Source organism: Pezoporus occidentalis, unplaced genomic scaffold, assembly GCF_034315485.1.
Source record: "Pezoporus occidentalis ecotype Australia unplaced genomic scaffold, CSIRO_AGI_Poc_V1 ctg201, whole genome shotgun sequence".
NCBI classification, from domain to species: Eukaryota; Metazoa; Chordata; class Aves; order Psittaciformes; family Psittacidae; genus Pezoporus; species Pezoporus occidentalis.
The window spans coordinates 477,958-500,776 of NW_026913868.1; the positions used below are offsets into that span (position 1 = coordinate 477,958).

General features: G+C 44.6%; 1 protein-coding gene across 13 annotated transcripts in view; it reads right to left on the bottom strand.

Annotated features, from left to right (window-relative positions):
• Window positions 1-22,819, bottom strand: part of EXTL3 (exostosin like glycosyltransferase 3) — a 158,164-nt gene that overhangs the window by 95,622 nt on the left and 39,723 nt on the right. For 11 of the 13 annotated variants that reach the window (XM_062618565.1, XM_062618568.1, XM_062618562.1 and 8 more), the window contains exon 2: window positions 19,029-19,104. The exons of the other annotated variants lie outside the window; for them this stretch is intronic. The gene's annotated coding sequence lies outside the window, so the exon portion shown is untranslated. The remainder of the gene's footprint in view (window positions 1-19,028; window positions 19,105-22,819) is intronic. 13 annotated transcript variants of the gene reach the window in all.

The window sequence follows — 22,819 nt, forward strand, 5'->3', positions numbered from 1 at the left end:
TGGCTTCATTTCCTCTTCCAAGTCTTTCCTCAAAGCCAAGTGTCCTTTATTCCCCCACTCAGGTTTGCTGGTCACAACCAACCAACATATGCATTGCCAAGAACAGGACATGAAGTCATCACGATGGGAAAAGGAGTCTGGAGGAGGGAAAAGCCAACCCTTACAAAACAGCCAGCCAAGCAAAACCATTTCCAAATACCAGGTAACTAGAAAGCCTCTCCTGGCTGAGACCAGCACCAGGAATACCCCTCTCGGTGCACCACCTCCATGACAGACACACAAACCAGGGCAGCAAGGAAGGTGCTGCCATAAGCCCAAATCTCAGCAGTTCGCTAAAAGAGCAAATGATTATTAGTATGCTCACATGGGTTCATTTCTTGTTTTAACCAAACTTGTTGGTTAAGTCATCATTCACTTAAAGATTTTCCATCCCCTTTAAGGGACCAAAGTGCAGGGAGGCAGTGCTGGATTGCATCTCAGCTACCAGCATCTTCACCCAATAAAAAACACAGACTCCTGGAAGGGGTAAAGTGTGTGCACTGGTCTAAGGTTTATTATTTAAAAACAACATCAACAACACACGTGGCAGAATTCAGAATTCTCTTCTGGGGAGAAGCAGCTTGCTGTGCTTTATGTGGGAGTCAGACGTCTCCAGAGTGAAGTTCACACCAACAAACAGACACAAATCTTCATGAAGTCACACAACTCCTCCCACCCTTAGTGGGAACCAGGGATATTCATTTCAATTTGGAGCATCGAATCCTTTAAGCCAGAAGCCCCAGGCAGAAAATAACCACATCTTGTACTCTGTGATGTATGACTTGGAATTTAAAGAAGGAAAAACAAGTTATAGCACTGCATTTTATTTTTCTGGCTCTCAAACCCTTGCCAATAAAAAAAAGAATTTGTCACTATGAAGTAGCTCACTTTCTGATAGAGGTGCACGTGGTGGGACAGACTCCAGCTCATTCTCCCACAGCACTATTTCATCTAAAGGGCAAACAGGAGCAAGGGTTTAAGTGCTAAAGCAAACAGATGTAGCTTTTAACACACATGGATGATGAAAGTTACTGTACATAGCTACTCCTAGTGTCATTTCTTTGTAGCCTTCATTTCCACAGATAATGATGAGCTTAAACATTCCAGGACTTCAAATGATAATTTGCACCTTCAAGTTAGGAAAAAAAAAGGACAAACTTTTTATCTTGTATGCTTTTTAAGTAAGGATTAATGAATCACAGAATCACAGAATAGTTGGGTTGGAAGGGACTCTAAAACTCATCCAGTTCCAACCCCCTGACACAGGCAGGGACACCTTCCACTAGAGTAGGTTGCTCCAAGCCCTGTCCAACCTGGCCTTGAACACTGCCAGGGATGAGGCAGCCACAGCTGCTCAGGGCAACCTGTACCAGGCCTCACCACCCTCACAAGGAAGAAGTTCTGCCTAAGAGCTCATCTAAATCTCCCCTGTCAGTTTAGAGTCATTCCCCCTTCCCCTGTATCACTACATCATATGCGTACTATTGCTCAGAAGTATAACAGTAATAGCTGCAGTTATTTCAGCAATAGACCTGGGGGAGTGGTCAGGGTACCCACTTTTCCTAAGCCCCAGGTCCCCATGCCTGTACTTCCCTTGTAGGCAGTCTAGGCTCAGCCAACCTACAAACCCACCCAAATCTGCAGTGGGCAACCACTGCTGCAAAGCACCAGCCTCATGATGGTGCTACAAGTATGTGTTGGGATATATGGAGACAGCATGACAGAGTGCAAGGACCTGGTCCCACAACAAGTATTAACAACAACAGACGTATTTGGAAAACAGAGGTACTTTTTCCTTTTTACACAGATATGCCTACGGTCTTGTAGTAAGGCTGTACCTCAACTTGGGTTGAACCCATAACTATTTAATCTAAAAATTGTTAAGCTTAATATTATTCTGTTGAAGGCTATGTACATACAAGCCCTCCTTTAAAATCAGATTTTAGTAATACACATTTTTACAAAGAGGCTTCATAAAGTACTGTTTGCGATAAAATTAGCATTTGGGAGACCAAAGCTCTAGGTCTTAACTCCCGAAATGCTTCAAGTACAAACCATGGGGAACCTGAGCCCAGGGAATGGAGAAATTCATCTAGTAGTTCACATCCACCTTAAAATAAAAGATGACAGCTCACGGGCCAGGATGCCTCTCTGGTGTGACTGGGATTTAATCAATTATGGCAATATTAAAAAAAAGGATAAACCCAAAGAAGACAGTGTTGCCCTTCACCAAGGGCACAGACAGAGGGGGAAAGACAACACAGCCTGAGACACGAAGAATATGTAGTGGAAAATAACAGGTTTTATGCTTTCCCCCAGGTTTGGAGAGCATGCTATATTTTGTGTAGCAAGCATGAGGGGAGAAGGAGTTGGGGGAAGAGAATATCAGAATCAAAACAAGTCACAAGGCATCAACAGTCCCTTGATGACAGGAGAGTAGTTTTTGTTGGCACAGCTCACGACAGCTGGAGGAATAATTGCAAAGCTGAGCAAGAATGCCCAGAATATATTTTGCCTTTAGACTCTCAGATGAAAGATGCTATCCACGAGCACTTTGCAAACGTTAATTAAACCCACACAGCCCCTTTTGGCAGATCAAGAAGTATTTATCTTTATTTCGCAGAGAGAGGAATGAGTATCTCAGACACTTTTAACATGAGGTATCTACTCTTTTTAAGTTAGGAAGTGCCCCACAGTGATATATACACCATTAAAAACACAAATTAACCTTTCTAGTCCTGCAGCCTTCCCCAGGATAGAGCTGATAACTCTTACTTTCCTCCGAGTACTGCCCCAATAGAAATCCTGATTCTGCAGATCAAGCAAGCTCTGGTCATGCAGGTGAACAGAGGTGAGTATGAGCACCACAAACAAGCTTTAAAGAAACACCATCCCTTTACAAGTTGTAAAAAACCCCTCAGCAGCTCCTCCTTTGGTTTTCTCTTCAAAGGTGGCTCAGCATTTCCGTACTGACTGAGCTTCATGCTGGGAAATCTCTCTCCCAGTTTGAGAGCCGTTCCCTACAGGACTGCTGCTTTACAGCCACCCACCTTCACAAAGCCACTATCCAAGGAAATCTCTCAGGCTCTTGAGCCACTTCCCTACTACATTCAGACCACACACTGCAGTGGGTTCAAGAGCCCCACCACAGGCAGGGAAGAGCGTGCCCACCTCACCCTCAGCAATCTGCATGCTGTAACACCAGCTCTCCTGCACAAGAGGAGAAACACCTGGAGCATCTCCCTCACATGATGTTCCAACAGGGACTTGAGTCCTCAGCTTTGGCTGAGTTTCTCCTTGCTGAGCCAAAGGCAAGCGCCTGTGAATGCAGTAACAATCAGGTTTCATCCATCTTCTCTCTAATTAGACTTCATATCAGTACGAGTATTTCAAAGTAACTTTATACCTTACCATAAACAGCCACTGATACTGTTCCAAACAAGTTTTATATTCCATACATTGATATACATACAGTACTCTCCAACATGAAAATGCTGAGTCCAGTTCTGGTGGTTCAAGTGTAAGGGGACAGACTGTTGGAGCAAGTCCAGAGGAAGCCACAAAGATGCTGCGAGAGCTGGATCACCTTTTCTATGGAGGCAGGCTGAGAGAGCTGGGCGTGTTCAACCCGGAGAAGAGAAGGCTCTGAGGAGACCTTAGAGAAGCTTCCAGTGCCTAAAGGGGCCAACAAGAAAGCTGGAGGGGGCTTTGGACAAGGGCCTGTAGGGACAGGACAAGGGGAAATGGCTTTAACCTGACAGAAGGGAGATTTAGATGAGCTCTTAGGCAGAACTTCTTCCCTGTGAGGGTGGTGAGGCCCTGGCTGCTCCATCCCTGGCAGTGTTCAAGGCCAGGTTGAATGGGGCTTGGAGCAACCTGGTCTAGTGGAAGGTGTCCCTGCCTGTGGCAGGGGATTGGAACTGGATGAGCTTTACGGTTCCTTCCAACCCAAACCATTTTGTGATCCTATGATTCTATAAATTTAAGCCAATTCACTGAGTTAAAGCGGAGAGAACTAATCGAGATAGAAAGGAGCAGGGGATTATTTTGCCTTTTTTTTTTTTTGTAAAGCAGCATAAAGTATTTAAGACATCTACACTGGCAGGGCAGCAGTCAGGCTGCTGTCTTCTATAAAAAAAAGAACATCCTCAAAATAACCCCCAATCAATTATTTGCTAAACTGACACAGAAAAATTTATATTTAAAAGGAGAAGGGTCAGTTTGTGGGATGTACAAAGAGTATCTGAGAATATCTGCAGGGACAGGAAGAATATGCATAAACACACATGAACTAAAAAGACAAAATAGACAGTGGTGGCCAACACTTGTGATCTTAATATAAAAATAAGCCTATTTGAAGCTCTTTCCTGTTAGAAACTCTGAGGCAGCTGAGTAAGTATTGCAGTTTGAAATACATTTAATGATGCAGTTGGAAAGGAAACCTAAGAATAAGGAGCATGTTCAAAGACTTAAGTCCCTAAAAGGCATTAAATCCACTAGTTTTCATCCACCCCAACAAAGGTATAGCCTAGAAGAAGGTTGGATAGGAACATAACAGTATAAAATATGCAGTTTAAAACCTTAATCTTATTCTAATTTCTTTTCAGCAAAGACCCCTTCTGCCTTACACTGCTGAACACATAAGGAGTTTTTCTGCAGACATGGGAATGGGAAGCGACAACAGCCTCCATGAGGTGCTGAGTGATGTCTACTGCCCTGAAGCTGGACAAATACAAGTCCCCTCACTGTGACAGCAAAGTCAGATGCCTCCATGTCCCTTGGACGTGCCAGTTCAGCAGTAACTGTAGGTCTACCAGTTTTGTATGCAGTGAGTGTATGGCGTTAAAACAGTCGGGTTAAAAAACCCACCTCCTCATGTAGTCATCTTAGCCAGATATTGCCAGCCACCAGAAATGCTGTCCCCTGGAGAGCTCAGACAACCAACAGCAGACACTAGTTACACAAACATGGTGTAACTATGTTTTTTTATACATAGAATTTATATTCAGTTTATGATTATAGTGTAATACCATGCCCCACAGGGTACAGCACAGGTTTCACCACCATCTGATCACTGTGCTCAGCAAGTCAGGAGACTGTCCAGAGCTGCAAGCATCATTCAGACCAAACACAGTAGACTGATAGCTTTCCATAGGCTAATCTAGTGCCTCAACTGGCTTTCTTGGGAGCCTGCACAGTCACAGCAGCTTTCTGTGGAGCTGCAAGGTATGGCTTGCAAAACCAGGCTATTATACACCACAGCATACTAGGGTCACCACTGGAAAGTCAGCTTTGTCACTGCCTCACACAGGTGGCCACTATCTTCTCTTTCCTAATCCAAGACAGAGGCAGTTCCAATGACCCAGGAATACCTGACACATAGCCAGGGAAACAGGTAGCTGGTTTTGCAATTCCAGTATTACATGTGCTGTTGCAATGTGGCACAACCAGGAGACATCAGAAAAATGTGGGATACAGCCAGCATATGTTTGCTGCTGCATTCAGTTACCCCTTCTCTGACCCTCTGCAGGGAGCTCAAACTGCTCTCTCCACTAAGCCGCATATACCAGATTCAGTCAAGGCTCTCCTCATGCAGCTGCTTGCCTCTTCTGCCATCCAGCTCAGAGCTGCATCTCCAAGCTGCTCATGCAGAATGGTGGTAATACAGAGGTTAAAATAATACATCTTAACTGCAAGTATTAGCTTTAATGGTAGAGTCAAAGTGGTTTGGCTTAAAATTTCATCTATGCCCTTGGCGTCTACTTAAATTAAGATCGCACACAATGAGGTAGATACTGAGACATTATGAAAGGTGTCCATTGCATTCAGAGCAATTCTTGCAGAAATGTAGGCATATGCAATACACTTCATCTTGATGACAACTCCGAATCAAGGCAATTCCAGATGAGAAATGTTGCTGTGTTTTAACTCACACTGTGATGCAAGGGAGCTGCACTGACCTTTCCTGGCTGCCATTCTGTCATCCTTACAACAACCGTTTGCAGTTTTTAGACTGGTTTTGGACTTTTACTGCCCTTTCAGGAGCAGAGTAGAGTGCTCCATCACGGTACCAGCTGAGAGGTGGCATAACTGATGACCTGATGCCTGCACCCAGCACAGAAAGAGAACAGGAGGGCTGGGGCAGCTCTGCCCACAGGGATGGCCGAGGCTGAAAGCCCACAAAACAGAGAGGCCCTGAATTCAAATCCACACTCCAGCCTGTCAATGCACAGGGTGCTCTGCTATCTCAGCCTCCCTCCTCACCTGAGCTTCACAGAAAGGTCTGAGGATCAGCAGTAGAGGCTGCAAGAGGACCAGAGCTAGCAGGGGTACCCTTCTGCCTGTGTAGGCAAGGGCAGGGGCCAGGCCTTGTTATTTTGCTCTTTACGGTAAGAGAGAGAGCGCATTTTTGGCCTTCCCACACAAATCTATAGCTGTATGGCTGCCAACACTTTATCACCTCCCATTTCACTTTTGTTTGTTTGTTTTTTGGTTTAAAACTTTGCCCAAGGTCACATTCAGCAAACACTCCTCCCTCAAAATACAGCATTTAGAATCCTATCACACTAACATTTGGAAATTGCATTGAAATCCTTCTTGCAAATGCATGCTTTTAAAAAAGCCCCAACTGAGCAAAAGAGGAAAATTTTGCCCCACATACCTTTGCAGGTGAATCATTGTGCAGAGGCCACCTTGCAGGCTGTCATCGTGACTGTGCACAGATCAATAACCAACCCCTACTCACCCTCTCCTGTCCTCATGAGAGGCAAACACCACACACCCATAGAGCAAGCATTACACAGTAGCCTTGAACCTCAATAGCTAGTATAAACAAGCTTGGGACAGCTCAGGACCTCATATATCAAGCATAAACTGCTACAGACAACACTCAAAGCCCTCTGTGAAAAGCATCAAACTCTCCTAGAAAGAGCCCAACTGACTATTGAACTTGCCTCCACAATCCCTTCCAACCCAAACCATTCTGTGGTGTGCAGTTGTTCTTTCTCCCCTGTGGTGAGTGATATGGGGCAACCATCCTAACAGCAGTGCTTTCATGTTACTTTGCCATGCTAAGTTACTTTTCCTGGAAAGCGCTGCATTTGCCTACAACCACCAAAGTAAGTGCAGAGCTGTGGGAGATCATGTGTACAGCACATGCTCTGTGATGTTCTGTGCATTACAGCCAACTTGAAAAAGTAATTAAGCAAAAATAATGTTCTTGCTGGATGTTGTGGATACTTAGTAGAGTTCAGTGGCAGTGAAGCGCTCCCTCCCCAGGGAACATTCCAGAGTCATTAGACTCTGCAAAGGATGACCTGGAAAAGGCTGACACATAAGAAACACTTGCTTCTCTGAAGCGTGGAACTTCTGCTGGACCTGCAGAAGAGGCCCTATCAGGCATCCCTGAGCAGATACAGGATGATAACAGAGGTGTGCTTGGGATGCTGAAGGGCAGCACAAGGGTGACAGTCTCTCTGTACGTGTATAATGCAAAACACAGAACCACAACATGGCTTGCAACAGAAGGGACCCCAAAGCTCACACAGTTTCACGTCCCCCTAGACCAGGTTGTTCAAGTCCCATCCTGGCCTTGAACACTGTCACAGATGGGGCAGCCACAGCTTCTCTGGGCTGCTTGCACCAGGGCCTCATCAGCCTCACAGGGAAAACTTCTTCCTCAGATCTCATCTAAGTCTCCCCTCTGTCAGTTTAAAGCCATTCCCCCTTGTCCTGTCCCTACAGGCCCTTGACGAAAGCCCCTCTCCAGATTTCCTGTCAGCCCTTTTAAGCACTGGAAGCTGCTCTAAGATCTTCATTGAAACCTCTCTTCTCCAGGCTGACCAAGCACAGCTCTCTCAGCCTGTCTCCATAGCAGAGGTGCTTCAGCCCTCACAGCACCCCCGGGGCCTCTTCTGTACTTGCTCCAATAGCTTCATGTCCTTCTTATGCTGGGGGTCCAGAGCTGGACACAAGACTGCAGGGGGCTGGGCTGGGAGAAATCACACCAGAGCGGAGGGGGAAAATACCGTCCTTTGACCTTCTGGTCACGCTGCTGGTGATGGAGCCCAGGACACGGCTGTTTCTGGGCTCAAGCACACACTGTCGGGTCACATTGAGTTTCTCATCGACCAGCATCCCCAGGTCCTTCTCCTCAGGGCTGCTCTCAATCCAGTTTCCCCCAGCCTGTGTTTGTGCTTGGGAGCACCCCAGCCCAGGGGTAAGACCTTCCACTTGGCCTTGTTTAACTTCATGTGAGGTTCACATGGGCCCACTGACAGCACACTACAGGCACCTGAGACTATCTGGGATGTGGTCTTGCACTGTCACTCAGCTGATCTGATGGCCTGGTGCTGCCAAAGAGACACCTCTTCCCAAACTTACAAGCCTGGGACCAGAGTAAGCTGATTCATGGAGTTGAGCTGGAAGGAATTTATCTATATTGAGAAGGAAGATATGTAGCAGCACAGAAAGATCAAAGGGAAGACAACACTGGAAGCAAAACCTTTCCTTGCACCACCAGTTTGACATTGTATCAGTTCACCTACAACACACAACCACACTGTAAATTTAGATAGCTTTACAATTTTAAAGTTGTATCTCACATTCATTATTCCTCTCCCAACACAAGAATCAGCTGTTCCATTATAAATGCTTTTATACCACTACCATGCTCTCCACCCTATAGGTGCACACAACAGCTGCAGGTAAAGTGGTTCAACTTTTGAATGTAAACAAAGATACTGAAACAATGCTAATGGTGGTGAAAGGCTGCCTGGGGAGAGAAAAGATCACAGGTTTAGGAGGAAAGGGAAAAAAGACCTACAATTTACCTGTGCTTGGGTCACTGCTCATTAACGCTCTGAAGAGAATCACTTCACATGTCATAAATTATGCTGCTCTTGGCTTATTCCTTCATTATCTATCTCAGAATCCAGTACCCTTTTCACACACACAACCTAATGGGAACACTTACTCTGAATAAAATGAACAGAAGGAAAGAAAAACTGGGGTCCTTCATTTGTGCAAGAAAACTCATCGGGGACCCAGCAATGGCACCAGGTTTCACCACTGACTTCTTTTAGGTCACTCTGTGCATTTCCACCTTCTCCAAACAAAGGGAAAACCTCCCTGAAGAGCTCCGGTCTGCAGAGGCAGAAGACATGGTTGCTTTCTCCTGTTGATATTTCAATCTATCCCCTGCTGATCTGGGGTTTCCAACAGACTTTGTAAGAGCTTTTCCATTAAGGCTGCTCTCCATTTTAAGGAGCTTCTGGAGAGACTGAACTGTGTTCAAGGCAGACACATAAAACTTTTAATTTTGGCTATTAGGCAAAGCTCAGTGCTCAATAGCAAAGCAGTCCCTGTTGGGGTTTGGTTTTCTGTTTTTTTTTTCTAAACATGGCTTGGAAAAAAAAAAGAAAAAAAAAAGCAGCTATAACACACCCTTCGTTAAATATTTAACCTTTTTTTTACCATATGGAAAAAAAAATCCAACATCAGACAGTAATATACCAGTGACAGCTCGTATCAGGGCTCGCAAGGGCAGGATCACTTTTCCCACACACCTAATCTTCTGCTAGCAGCACTGATAAAATAAACTAACAATAATTATTAAAAAGTGCTTTAGTCTCAAGATGAAAGGACAAAAGAATCCACACCTTGCTGGAAGAGAATGATAAAACACAACTTCAACCAGAACGGTTAAAATATCCATTTTCAACCCAAGATTTTGTCAATTCCCCCTCCCCTTCCTGCTACAGATCCAAAACTATGACCCTTGTGGTTGCAGTCCCACAGACAGCAGCAGACTGACACTTCGTCTCACTCTTACAGTAAGATCTCAGAGGCAAAAGCATAGAGAAACAAAGACACACTTGACTAGCAAACCCAGGAGTATCAGTATAAATTGGCTCCCTAGAGATCTAATGAACGCTTCCTTTCCTCCTGAAAGGCCTCAGCTCTGTGATGCCTCATGGTGAGAGCTTCAGACAGAATTAAACGGACACTGTATCTGTCCCCAGGGAAAGGCAGCAGCTGGATCACCAGGATGAAGCAGAGGATCCAGGCGGCCCCACACTGAACACAGGAAGGGAAAAGAAGTGCAGTCTCCCTTCACTAGGGGAGGTTTCAGTACAGCAGTGCATTCACTTCCACCCCTCCCAACTTAAATCTCTCTTCTGAGAAAGCTTTCATAGGGACTTCCTTGTAAGACATGAACTACAGTCCATAATATCTACACTGTCCAGAGCAGCAGCCACCACCAGACACCTGTGCAGAGCTGAGGCAGTGCAATGCCTCTGAACTCATTCCAGATCCAGACCATTTTTGTGTCAGCTTGCAAAATCTTCCCCCTTTCTTTTCAACAGTGTAAATACTACTACACAAAACAATCATCTCATTTGTCACAGATTACGAACCAGGTAACTTTTTCTGCAGTTCTATATAAGGCAGATCCAGGCTGAAGTCCATTCAGAGGCAGAAGTGAAACCTGTTCTGCCCAGGAATCTTCCCAGCGAGGTAAGTCCTGCTCCTTGCTCGCTACAAGATTGCCTCTTCTAAAATTTTAAGCATCCTACTCACAGTGACATGTCCATGACTTCCACATCAGTGCTTCTGCTGCCTGTGGGAGGAATAAACCTTGGCTTGCTTGTATAATAAAATCACAGAATGGTTTGGGTTGCAAGAGATCTTGAAGCTCACCTAGTTCCTGTCCCACGGGCAGGAACACCTTCCACTAGACCAGGTTGTTCCAAGCCCCATCCAACCTGGCCTTGAACACTGCCAGGGATGGGGCAGCCACAGCTTCCCTGGGCAACCTGTGCCAGGGCCTCACCACCCTCACAGGGAACAACTTCTGCCTAAATCTCATCTCAATCTCCCCTCTGTCAGTTTAAAGTCATTCCCCTTTGTCCTGTCCCTACAGGCCCTTGTCAGAAGCCTCTCTCCAGCTTTCTTATCAGCCCCTTTAGGGACTGGATGCTGCTCCATGGTCTTCAGAGAACCCTCTCTTCTCCAGTCTGAACAAGCCCAGCTCTCTCAGCCTGTCTCCATAGCAGAGCTGCTCCAGCCCTCAGATCACCTTCAAGGCGTCCTCTGGACTCTCTCCAACAGCTCCCCAGAGCTGGATGCAGGACTGCAGGGGGAGGTCTCACCAGAGACGAGCAGAGAGGGAGAATCCCCTCCCTTGACCTGCCGGTCACTGATGGTCAGCCCAGCACACAGTTGGGTTTCAAGCACACACTGCTAGGCCATGCTGAGCTTCTCATAGACTAGCATCCCCAAGTCCTTCTCTGGAAGAAGAGCTTGTGTGCCACTTTGGAAGTGGCTGTAGGAGAAAGCTCTGAAGAAGTAAGTATCCTCCAGTCGTAAGTAGCACCAGCTAAACACCAAAAGAGCAGCAGGTCTGAGACTCACAGGGTACAGGAAGCACAGGACAAAAACATTTCCAGAAGTGAAAAATTTAATAAGCTTGTTATTATTTTTGGAAAAATAACACTGATTCCTACTCTTCCTTTGATCTGCAACAGGAGGAGGAAGGAGTGAGAAACAGGTTGTTTAAACAACAACAGCTGTTACATTAATACCAGCATAATAGAGGCATAAGCATCCTGTTCTTATCAGAGTAGTTGCTGTTTAAGTAAGAGCTCTGCCTTTTGAAGAGTACTTTATAACCTCAAACACAAACCTTCAGCTATATCTTCTTCCTAATCATAAGTCAATTATCCTGCTGAGTGATGACAGAACAATTCCACAAAGTAAATCCTTTTTGTATCTGTGCCTTCTGTGATCAGGTTGCATTAGAAACTTCCTTGCTCAAACAAAAGCAAGGATGAGTTCACTTGTCCTTCCCACAATTGTTCCCAAGGGTCTCCCTCCAAACTACAATCTGAACCTTCATTGTAGAGAAAACTTCATCTGACAACAAAAGCTAATGCACTTTTACTCAAACTGAAACTTCACCAGCCAATCTTTTATCAAGCCCAAGGCTATCTAGAAAGTGTCTGTGTCCAGCTGTCTATAGATTTTACTCACAGAAGCACATTAGTGCTCCTGGTAAACATTGTTCACGACTTCCCAATCATTACTATAGTAATGCAAACCTCCTGGAGAGTCCCTTTAATACTTTTAAAATCACTTCAAAACAGCTTTATTATAGTAAATAATTAGTGCAACATTTCTGTATCACAAGCAAGTTTTAATCTGTTCTCAGGCTTTGTACCTTACCATATTCTCATCTCAAACACCATTCCTTTCCTAGGTGCCGAAGTCCAGATACACTTAAATTATTTCCAGAGCAGGCTCTCCTGGTACCCGCTTTTGGGTAAATGTATGATACTGCACTCCCAATAAATCGAGGGAAGCCAGAAATTCTTAAATCAACCCAAAATCTGGCCAATGCCCACGGTTATTTACCCCATTCTTATGCAGAATCTTTGAGTAAGCACAGCCAAGGGCTCTGGCTTTAAAAATAATCCAGAAGCTGATGCTTCCTGCAACATGGAGCTCTCTTAGCCCTGGTGGGCACACACATGGTCCTCAGGAGTGGAAGCAGCTCCTGAGCTGTCACATGTACACTGCTAAAGTACCTAGAGTGCTCAGTGGAAGAAAATGGAGTGAAGCAAAGCAAAAGAACCATCAGGCCACATTCAGCAACACTTGCCTGCCTTAAAGGAGGCATCCACTGCAGGCTCAATTCCTTGGCTTCAGTCCAGCTTCCAAGATGATCTACAATCCACATGCAACATCCTTTCGGCCTATCTGGATGTAATTTGAGTTCAGACTTACTTGCCTGGCCAAGGCACAGGTTAGAGCCAACATCTTTTATTTTGCAGAGATTATCCAATGTCATCCCACAGTTCTACAGGCTGGCATAATCCAGCTCTACTTCCAACTCAATTCTGCAAACAGCTCTAGGAAACCATCCCAGCAGGGTGTCTGTCCTCCAGGGAACATGGTTTCTGATCAGCTGCTGTTATCTCTAGAGCAGAGAGCACATGTTCAGTGAGAAGTCCCCACAAGACATGCCTATAGATAAGTATGAAGAGAAGTGTGGCAGAAAATGGTCCCTTGTAGCGAACATGTGTGATGATCCTCTACCTTAATACAAAAACTGCAGCTTTGAGTTCAGTAACTCTGACTGTTTGCCTCTGCTGTTCCAGAAGCATCAGTAAATGTTTACCCCTGCTTCAAAGGAAGAGCTGCATGGTATTTCTGAACAGGAATGGTCAGATTCTCCCTGCTTCATCTTGGATAGGAGCACAAGACAAGAAAAGCAGAAAGAAACCAGTCTAGAGCCTTGTCCCTGTAGCAGAGACAGCATGAAAAACATAACTAGGGAGTGTGCTAAGGTACCCTCCCAGGAGCAGTTCAGGAACGAACCCAAGGAAGGGCCTAGAGAAGAGCAGCAAGGGAGCTGGAGCACAGCCCAACAGGGGATAGCTGAACTTTGTTATTTAATACCCTAAAAAAATAGCAATACCAAGAGAGTAAGAGGGATGGAGAGCTGCAGACCTGCATGAACACATTATAGAGGATCTTGTATGCAACTTGATGGTTTTAGCCTTAGTTGAGCTCTCTTCTCTAACCCACCATGTAATTCAAGAAGAACTGCAAGCAAAAAAGAAATAAATACACAAACAGTGACTTATTCTACCTAAATATCAACCAGTTCCTGGAGGGGAAGGGAGGAAAACAGAACCCAAACTGATACTACAGGCTTAGCAAGCAGGGGCACTTTAGCATATACTGCTGGCTTTGTAGTTCTACCACAAAGGCAGCCTGTTACAGCTCTACCATTACAGCATTGTCCCATGCAGCCTCAAGTCTCAGTTTCAATGGCTGCATTAAATGAAAATGTCCCCTGGGTGATGCTGCTACTTGGCTTCTTGAGGTGACCGTTTATAGCATACCGCTTGTCTAGCACCACTGCTGGGTCTCCAAACTTGCCCTTGCTCCAAGCGAACACGAGGTTTCCCCTCCACAGTCTCCCCATCACAAGAGATTTTCCTAGGCAGAGCAAAAGTCCAACACATAACTCAGTATTTTACAAGCCCTTTCCACACTGGCTGTATTATTCAGTTAGCATACTAAAAAAAATTAAAATAGAAATAAATAGATGCAGTGTTCCAGTGCTGTCCAGGAAGAGCTGATTTCACAGAGGGATTGATGTCTGGTGCATTTACACCCTCTAAGGACTGCCCAGCCAAAAATAACCCTGAAACTAATATGAGAAACAGCCAATTTGGCTGTTCTTACACCAACCAGATTAAAAATTACTCTCAATTTACTTTCTTACTAAACTACATCCAAAACTGTTACAGCAGGCTGGCTGTGGGCTGGCAAGCTAGCTGTGTGCAACTTCACATAAGCATGAGTAAAAAGAAGAATGAGAAAAAGAACTGTAAAATTTATATATTATATATACAAAGAAGACAAGGAAAGAATGAAAAATTCTCCCACCAACAGTTCTTCACTTCAAACAAGCAGGAGCTGGGACACCCCAGGAAGCGATAGAACCCAGATCAACCTGTGGTTTCTGGACCTGTTTCTCTCCCTCTTACCTCCTCTTCAGGACATACATGCCCCCTGTTCAAGGGGACTCCACAGTTTGGATTCAGGACTGTGTGAGGCAGCTCAGGGTGCCACAGGTGAAGCATCTTGGCAGGCCAGGCAAGACTTTAGGCAGTTGGCATTTTATTACTAATGTCTGCACAAATCTGTGCAATAAAGTGACTGTACATTTGTTGACATACTTTCCTGGACAATAGCAACACCAGCTGCTTCAGAAGAAAAATGCTATGAGGACTTGGTCTGCAGACACATGTAGGTCTACTCTGCACTACTGTGATACCACAGACCAGCACAGAAGAGTCACAGGGCTTTTGACATGGCATTGCTATGGCAGAGATGGTCACCATAACATAACGGTGATCAACATGGTCCCCTTGAAACAAGGGACTGGCTGAGTCAGACAGAAGCCAGATCCTCTGGCTTCTCTGAACAGAACAAAATCCACCAGCAAAGCACAGAAGGGCCCAAATGACTGTGGTGGGTTCTTAGGTTTTAAAGGCAGTAAGGAAGTATCAGGGAAGATGGCAGAAGGGAAAGGGGAAGAAAAGCCCAGTGGCAGGAATTGCCATGCAGCTGGGAGGCATCGGGGAAGATGCTCAGAACTTGTAACATAAGCCTCAACACAAAGGAAAACTGCTCTAGATGATCCATGGAGCTCTGACTCAGTGCTGAGGAAAACACCCAAGTGTTCCTTAGCTGAATGGAGGAAGCCCAAGTTTCCCAGGCTGCCCACAGGGCAGGACTCTTAACCACACTTGTGGGAGCCATGATTCACCTTAGGGCAGCACAGAAGCCACAGACACATGTCAGGGCAGATATACAAAGCCACGTAAGACTCATCATAGCCCCAGGCATGTCAGACCATCACTGCAGACCTGAGACTACAACCCGAGATGCTAAGATTTTAATCACTCTCCATTCCACTTCTACTTTTTGGAAGCCACAGCACTAATAAGGATCACTTATGCACAAGGGACATCCTGACTTTCCCTTGCAGAACCAGTACCTGTTTGATGACACATTTATCTAAATAAGACTAATTCTCCCTCTTGATATTGTTTCACCTCTTAACCAGTGGAGCAGGGAGACAAGGTTTAACATTAGGGTGTTTCTTGCCCCCATTTAGAGGATGCAGTATATACCAGCTGTCATTTAGCTTCACAAAATTGCTGCAGGATACAAAGATACATCTCATATCCTGGCTGACAGCTTTAGCACAAAGCTACACAATGTCTGCCAAGGCTCCTTGTTAAATACTATATTGTTCTAGTGACTCAGTGCACTGGAATGTATCAGGTTTATTCATAGCTTTTCTGATAGTCTTTAGATTAGACACAAACTTCTGCTTTTTAGAAAAGAAAAGTCTATAGCTTATTATCATGGGGAGCATACAAAATTTCTAGTTTCTTTTCCCGGGTTTTAAAAGCAGAGAACTGAAACAGAAGGACAGGCCCTTAGAAACCTAATGGTTCTTTCAAGCTTCTAGTAAGTAGGACTGTAAGAACATTTGAGAGGAGAAAAAAGAAAACAGGCATGCACCATGACCAGAAGTTACTGCCAAAAGGAAAGAGGACAGAAGAATAGCGAAGAATGTCACAGACATGAAGCATCTTCTGTGAAGATGGTTGAATTAATTAGGATATTTTAGTAATAGAATCATAAAACAGTTTGGGTTGGAAGAGATCCTAAAGCTCATCCAGTTCCAACGCCACTGCCACAGGCAGGGACACCCTCCACTAGACCAGGCTGCTCAAAGTCTGGAAAAAAAGACCTCTGACAGGGGACACAGCAGGGATCTACAGAACCCAACCAGAATGGAACTGGCAAACATGCAAAAAATTCCCTAAATGGGAGTTTATTACAGGAAATCAGTTGGCAGCAGGTTCAGTTACCAAGAGAGGGTGGTCCATCACATAAAGTTGTAGTTGAATTTTGAAATGTGCTTCTAGCCTCTGTCCTGTTACCACACATATGGGGTCAAACAAGAGCTAAATAAATCAATGTGAGATGAAGGCCATTTCTTCCAGCTACTGCTGGAGACAGGACAGACCTCTGGCCTTCCACAGCTCTTGTGTTTGTTTGCCATGTTCCAAGTTTTTAATAAAGCAAGAGTCTAAAGCAACTTCCAAGAACAGCAGCAAAAAGCAGGAATTTGTCTCTTCTCCACTGTTCTTCTGGAGAACTGTAGGCAGGAGGCACAGGCAGCACAAATCCTCTCTGCCACACTACACTAACTGTTCTTGCTTAGCCCTCTGACTTGCAGTTGTGAGCAACGACCATACTAGTACTCGCACAGCTAAGCCTGGTGCTTGCACAGGAAGCATCAGACCTATGCTCACGTTCGTACAGATGATGCCACATCCTCCTAAGAAGGGACCTGCAATACAACCTACCACAATACTTAGCTTTGCTGCCAAGCCAGAAAGCCTCAGGCGATGCCTGAAAATGAGTCTTCTGAAAATATTTTCATATTCCAGCTGCAGCCCAGTTATTCAAGCATTTAGTGCCAGAGAGACAATCATGAATGTCATAAGAATGACTTGTTAAGGACTCCCTTGAAATATGTTTTTCTCTCTTTCTGTTCCATGGCAATTACAGACAGACTGTGTTTCCAGCATCTCCTCTGTTCTAGCTCTCTGCCAAAAACAGCCTTTACATAGCTACTGACCAAAACTCATACCTGCAGTCTTCTTTTTACTCACAGTCTCCAAAACACCAAACCCAAAAGTCTTTGTCTCCTACATCATTCCTCCAGCCACCATCAGGCCCACAAATGAATAACAGCTTCTGAAGGTCAATGCTGAGCCTGCTGCACATGGCACCAGCCATAATAAATGTTCTGCAGGCCAAATTATGCCCTCGGGGAAGACTACTCAGCCCTGTGGCCTTCTGCGGATTGCACAGCTGTCAGGCTGCAACTTACTGTGTTCTACTTAAGATATGCAAGGAGAAAGAGAATTCAATGGTATTGACTTATTTTAGCTACTGAAGTCAGCAGATCTGACTCTAAACACACACTGGGATTAGATCTGTTGATTAAGACCATGGCATGATGGCACCGTTGGTCAATAACAGCATCATTTGTTCTTCACATGACCTCCCTGCTACCTCTAGTTTTATTATTCACCACTGTGTTTGTGCTACAGACCAGCAGAGAAGGGAGTCCCCACTATGCTCAGCACGCTGTAAAAGTAGGGTAGAAATACTGCCCTGAATCCAGAATCATAACCAGGTAAACTCATGCTGTCATGAGTAGGAATAAAACACCTGAACCAAGAACATCCTGTATGTCACACTATACTGGTCAGATACAGGATAATTAAGAAGCCACAAGTAAGTACACCTCTTTTCCTCCTTCTTTCACAGAAGCACAGGAGTTCTCTGCATGCTCCTACAATGTATTTAAACCAACCTGATGACACAATCCAGTTTCAAAGCATCTTATTTTATCCTCATCTTCTGTTACCAATACCCAGAGTTTTAAAATTCGTTGTCCCATGTTACCCTTAGGGGAGTCACTTCCTGGGACTGTTACACAAACTGTGCAGTGGTCCCATTCAGTCAGTGCAACTCCCACACTCACCTGTATTTTATAGCCAGCAGCAAAGCATCCTCCCTGCTTGCAGATGCCTACAGGACGCAGTTAACTGTTGCAGTCAGGCTATGCCACTGCACCAGATGGGCCAAGATGTTCCCATTAGCCAGTACTTGCTAAAGTCCCTCACAGGAGCAAATTTAACATATTTGTAGACACCTCATAAAGCATGAACTCATTATTACAGCCCATTAACATGCATGCAAGATATCTTAATGTGTAAAAAATCCCCATGAAATACGGATTTTCTCTTCCACTTTCAGAGAAAACCTGCCATCCTTACCATGAATAAGGAAACACTTCCCGGTTCTTTTTTCTTACCCTTCCCAGCCCACAAGTCAAGCCAAACCTCATCTACCTGATTTCACAGAAGAGTTTTATGACTAACCCCCACACGTGCCATGGCAGTTCCCTCATCCATCCTCCTCAGAGTTCCACGCCTCTAACAAGGGTGTAATGGAGGAGGTGAACCTTTGCTCTCCTAACTTTAGAGCACTGCGTTCTGCAGCACAGGAAGCCACACATGACACCTTTAGTGTCGATTCCCAACAGCCTTGAGCAAGTTACAAGACATAACCGCAGCCGTTCTCCGCTCTGCTGAAACATGCACACTACTGGAAGTGGGATATGAATAAATTTTACCACTTCAGATAAAAGGACTTGGAGCACATCTCCCAAAATAAGAATTGAGCCAAAGCAGCTTGTATTTCTAGGACAACACTGTCCAAGCATGCAGGCTTAATGCTGCACCCCAGTGAGATCAGCTTTAAGTCAACATTAGGCACTATAGAAAATACTGTTCTTGAAATATTAAGGTACTCACTGTACAAGATGATCTGCTGGACAACTGGAATCTGCCCCTTTTTTTGTACCCACTTCTCTACTCATCTGGCTGGAGCCTATTAGAGAGGAAAAACAATTGTAAATATAGACAAAGTGATGCAGGTTTGGGGTTGGTTTTTTTTTTTTGATTTAAAACAAACAAAAACCCCAAAACAAACAAGTAACCCAGCTAAGTAATTGCAACACAGACACACACACCCCCCCAACACTGAGGTCAAGAACAGAAAGCACAGGCAAAGCTCACAGCAAAGTCTCTCAAGCAAATGCTATAATGTTTGAAAACAATCATGGCACCGGCTGCCTCTGCAGGCTCTCAGAAACATCAGACCTGATCCAACCTAAGAGTAAAGCAACATACAATAAAACAGCAGCAGCAAGAGCTATACAAACCCAGCTACTAAAGGGACAGTGAATCACAACTCTTTGTGCTACATGCTGGTCACCAGCGCACATGTGGCCAAGAGCATCACGTGGGGAAACAAATTTTTCCCTCACTGGCTGCAAGAACTACTTGATCAGACACAAGCCCGAAGGGTTAGATAGGCTGTGATCTAGCACGCACCAAACAAGCTCCTTTAACAGATTTTGTTGTTTCAACACCCTTTATCCCCTTAATAAGGAGCCACTGAACTTCTGCTTAAACCCATGCTGATTAAGCGAAAGATTACCCATAGAATTGCACTGGGACACAGACAATAGGGCAACGCGTTGCTAGGCATACATCTTGGTATACATCACACAGACCAGTTATGCTTCAGGGAGACATTAAATCCCCATTCAATTAATAGAGACACCTCTTAAGATGAGCATTAAATAATTCCCTATGATGCAGCAAGACAACTGGCTACTTCAGTAAATTGGAATAGCAATAACTCCACATCTCCCTACCAACAAAATCCCCATCAAAACTTGCCCTTAAAACAACAAGAGGTCAGTAAGGAGAGATGGGGGGCAGGACTGCTACTTCTGCAGTGTTATTGTATGCTTATATTACAGACTCCTCATCAGAAAATTAAACGAAATGGACGCCTTTCACGTTTATCAATAACAGAGCTAATGGTTTTTATGTAAATGCCATTACTTTCAGCCAGATCTGCAAGAGACTCAAGCCATACAGCCCCATCTCTCCTTGCAACGACTCCCCTTCAGGCACCCAATCTAAATGCAAATTATAATCAAATGGCAAAACCCAGAGTTCTCTGGTGATACTGAAAACAGAAAACTAGGGACAAAGCACACCTATTTGAGAGCAGCCCTCCTCTTCTGGAAAGACCTGCTGATCTCACATTGCTTTTTCATCCTGAACGTATATAAAAATTAAAGTATAACTCAGTTCTCATTTATAGTCATATTATTTAGCTACATAGCAAAAGAGTACTATCGTCTTCCATTCTGTCCTTCAATGTTAAAACAAGCAGGGGAACATTCTTCTATCAAGTTACGGAGAGAAGGTATCTCTTGGAGATGTTTCACCCACAACAGGAGCATCCCTTCAGAAAAGATATTGATCCAGAGCACTAAAAATCCCCTATTGGATCTGACAGGACAAACAACACTTCCACATTTTTTGGGCAAATTTTCTCCTTGGAAGTGCTTTGTTTGTAAGTTGGAGGAAGAAAGTGTTATCACAGGGTGGTTATTAGGAGGCAGAAAGATAAAACTGTTGTCAACACAAGGAGCACCATTCTTATAGCATAAAAGTTTTTTTTGAAGAAGACTTAAATCCCAACCACCACTTGAAGCATATATCAAATAAAGTACTTTTGTCAGCACTGATTAAAACAAGGTACTAATGGCAAACCTGAACATAACTAACATTAGAAACTGAGCTCTTTAGTAAGAAGAATGCACAGAGGGGAAACTAATGATTAAAACAAAGGCCAAAAGTCTGACAAACCAACTACAGCACAAGTCCATGAGTGACTCTTAGGGGGATTTGCTCTACACTACCACAAGCAGCTAAACACCAAAACTGCCATTCCCAAGAGGGGCACACAGCCTCAGAGGAATGCAGCTAATTAACTCTACAGCTATATATACATGCTCTTTACACGGGTGAGGAGCTCAGCACTCTGTATGTTTTCAAAGTGCATGCTACAGAAATATCCATAGAGCAGAACCTCCCTAATTAACATTAATAACAAGACCACTTCTGAAAATGGCTGGATTTTGTGAGCCAGCAAGAGAACATGCAAAGCTGGGAAGCCAGAGACAACACAGCTCAGCAGGCGCCTAGCTCGCTGCTTTGGATACCTACAATTAAATAATTTATCACTGTGCCTCAATGTCTGCAAGTGGATGTGAAGCTGTAAATAAAGCACCACCTATTATGCAAGGCCCTGCTAAAGCTGATAAGTAGAGTTTGACTGTGCATCAGAAGAGGTCATTAAATTAAAAAACCACAAACCTGACTATCAGGAACTTTTCATGTGGGCCAGCTGCTCAGAAAACTCAACAACTTCTTCAGATGTTCTGACAAACTTCAAGGTTAAACAATTACAGATCTCATTTTCAATCCTTGATCACAACCTGGAATTGCTAAGGCTCCCTTCTCCTCCTCTCTAAGCCTGGTGAGGCATATCTTGGTGTGCAGCCACTTGGTGGGTCTTATAAAATCCCAGAATGGTTTGGGTTGGAAAAGACCTTAAAGCTCATCCAGTTCCAATCCCCTGCCATGGGCAGGGACACCTTCCAGCAGATCAGGTTGCTCAAAGCTACTTCCGGCTTGGCTTTGAACACTGCCAGTGATGGGTCTTCTCCAGGAAATGGAAACTGAGCCCCAGCTTTGAGCTTGTCACCATACTGACCACACACAGGATCAACCAGTGAGCAATGAAAAAAAAAAGGAAGAAGCCCTTCCAGAATAAGCACAGTTTTCTTTCCCCCAATTTGAACATTTTAGCAATGCAGTTCACAGCCCAAGCCTGCAAAGCAGAAGCAGCGAGCAGCAGCACTGGGACACAAACAAGCATCTCCCAAGTTGCCATACCCGAACAACTCTGCCACTCAAGAAAACTCACTGTGCAACCACACAGTGGTGTGCTGGTGACGGTGCCACTCAGCCACCCAGGATTTCACACCCAGCCACCATGTGCAAGTGTAATCTGATTTAGCAGTCTACCCCAACTTCAGCTGTCACACCACAACCACGGTACATTTGCTGCTGCAGCGTGCACAGCAGTGTGCTTGCAAAACAGAGCTGTTCCTGTAGCAAAGTTATTTCCTCACAGAGCCAAAGGTTCGAAATCAGAAACGGCAAATACGTAGCTCAGTGCCCAGCTGAGCCACACACACTCCCAGCTGCCACTCACACAACCACAACCACTGACTTAACTGAGAAGTGAGGCGCCAGTGATACAAAGATTTTCCTTTGGGTGGCAGAAACTTCCAATCACTTGAGTTTTGCAATTCCTTTGCAAAAGGAAAGGAACATCACTGGAAATATTTCTCTTTGCAAACAGCTTCCTAACAGCTCCTCTTCTTAGCTGTACAACTCAAGACCATGCTAAATGTACTCACCGCTTAGTTTTTCCCCAAAACACTATCATCACATACATACACAGCCTGTGGCTTCCCCCCTAAAGCTCAAGGTTTTGCCTTCACAAGAGTTCAGGTTTATGCACACCAAAACAGTCTGTTCAGCAGTCTTTCCTTACTGCCTTTTGTGAGAGGCTATGATAAATGCTATGATCAATGTGTAGAAATGCAAAGCAGAAGTCCGTACAGAAAGAAGCCAGTGTGTGAGGTGGTTTTGTCTTAAAAAGAAGAGAG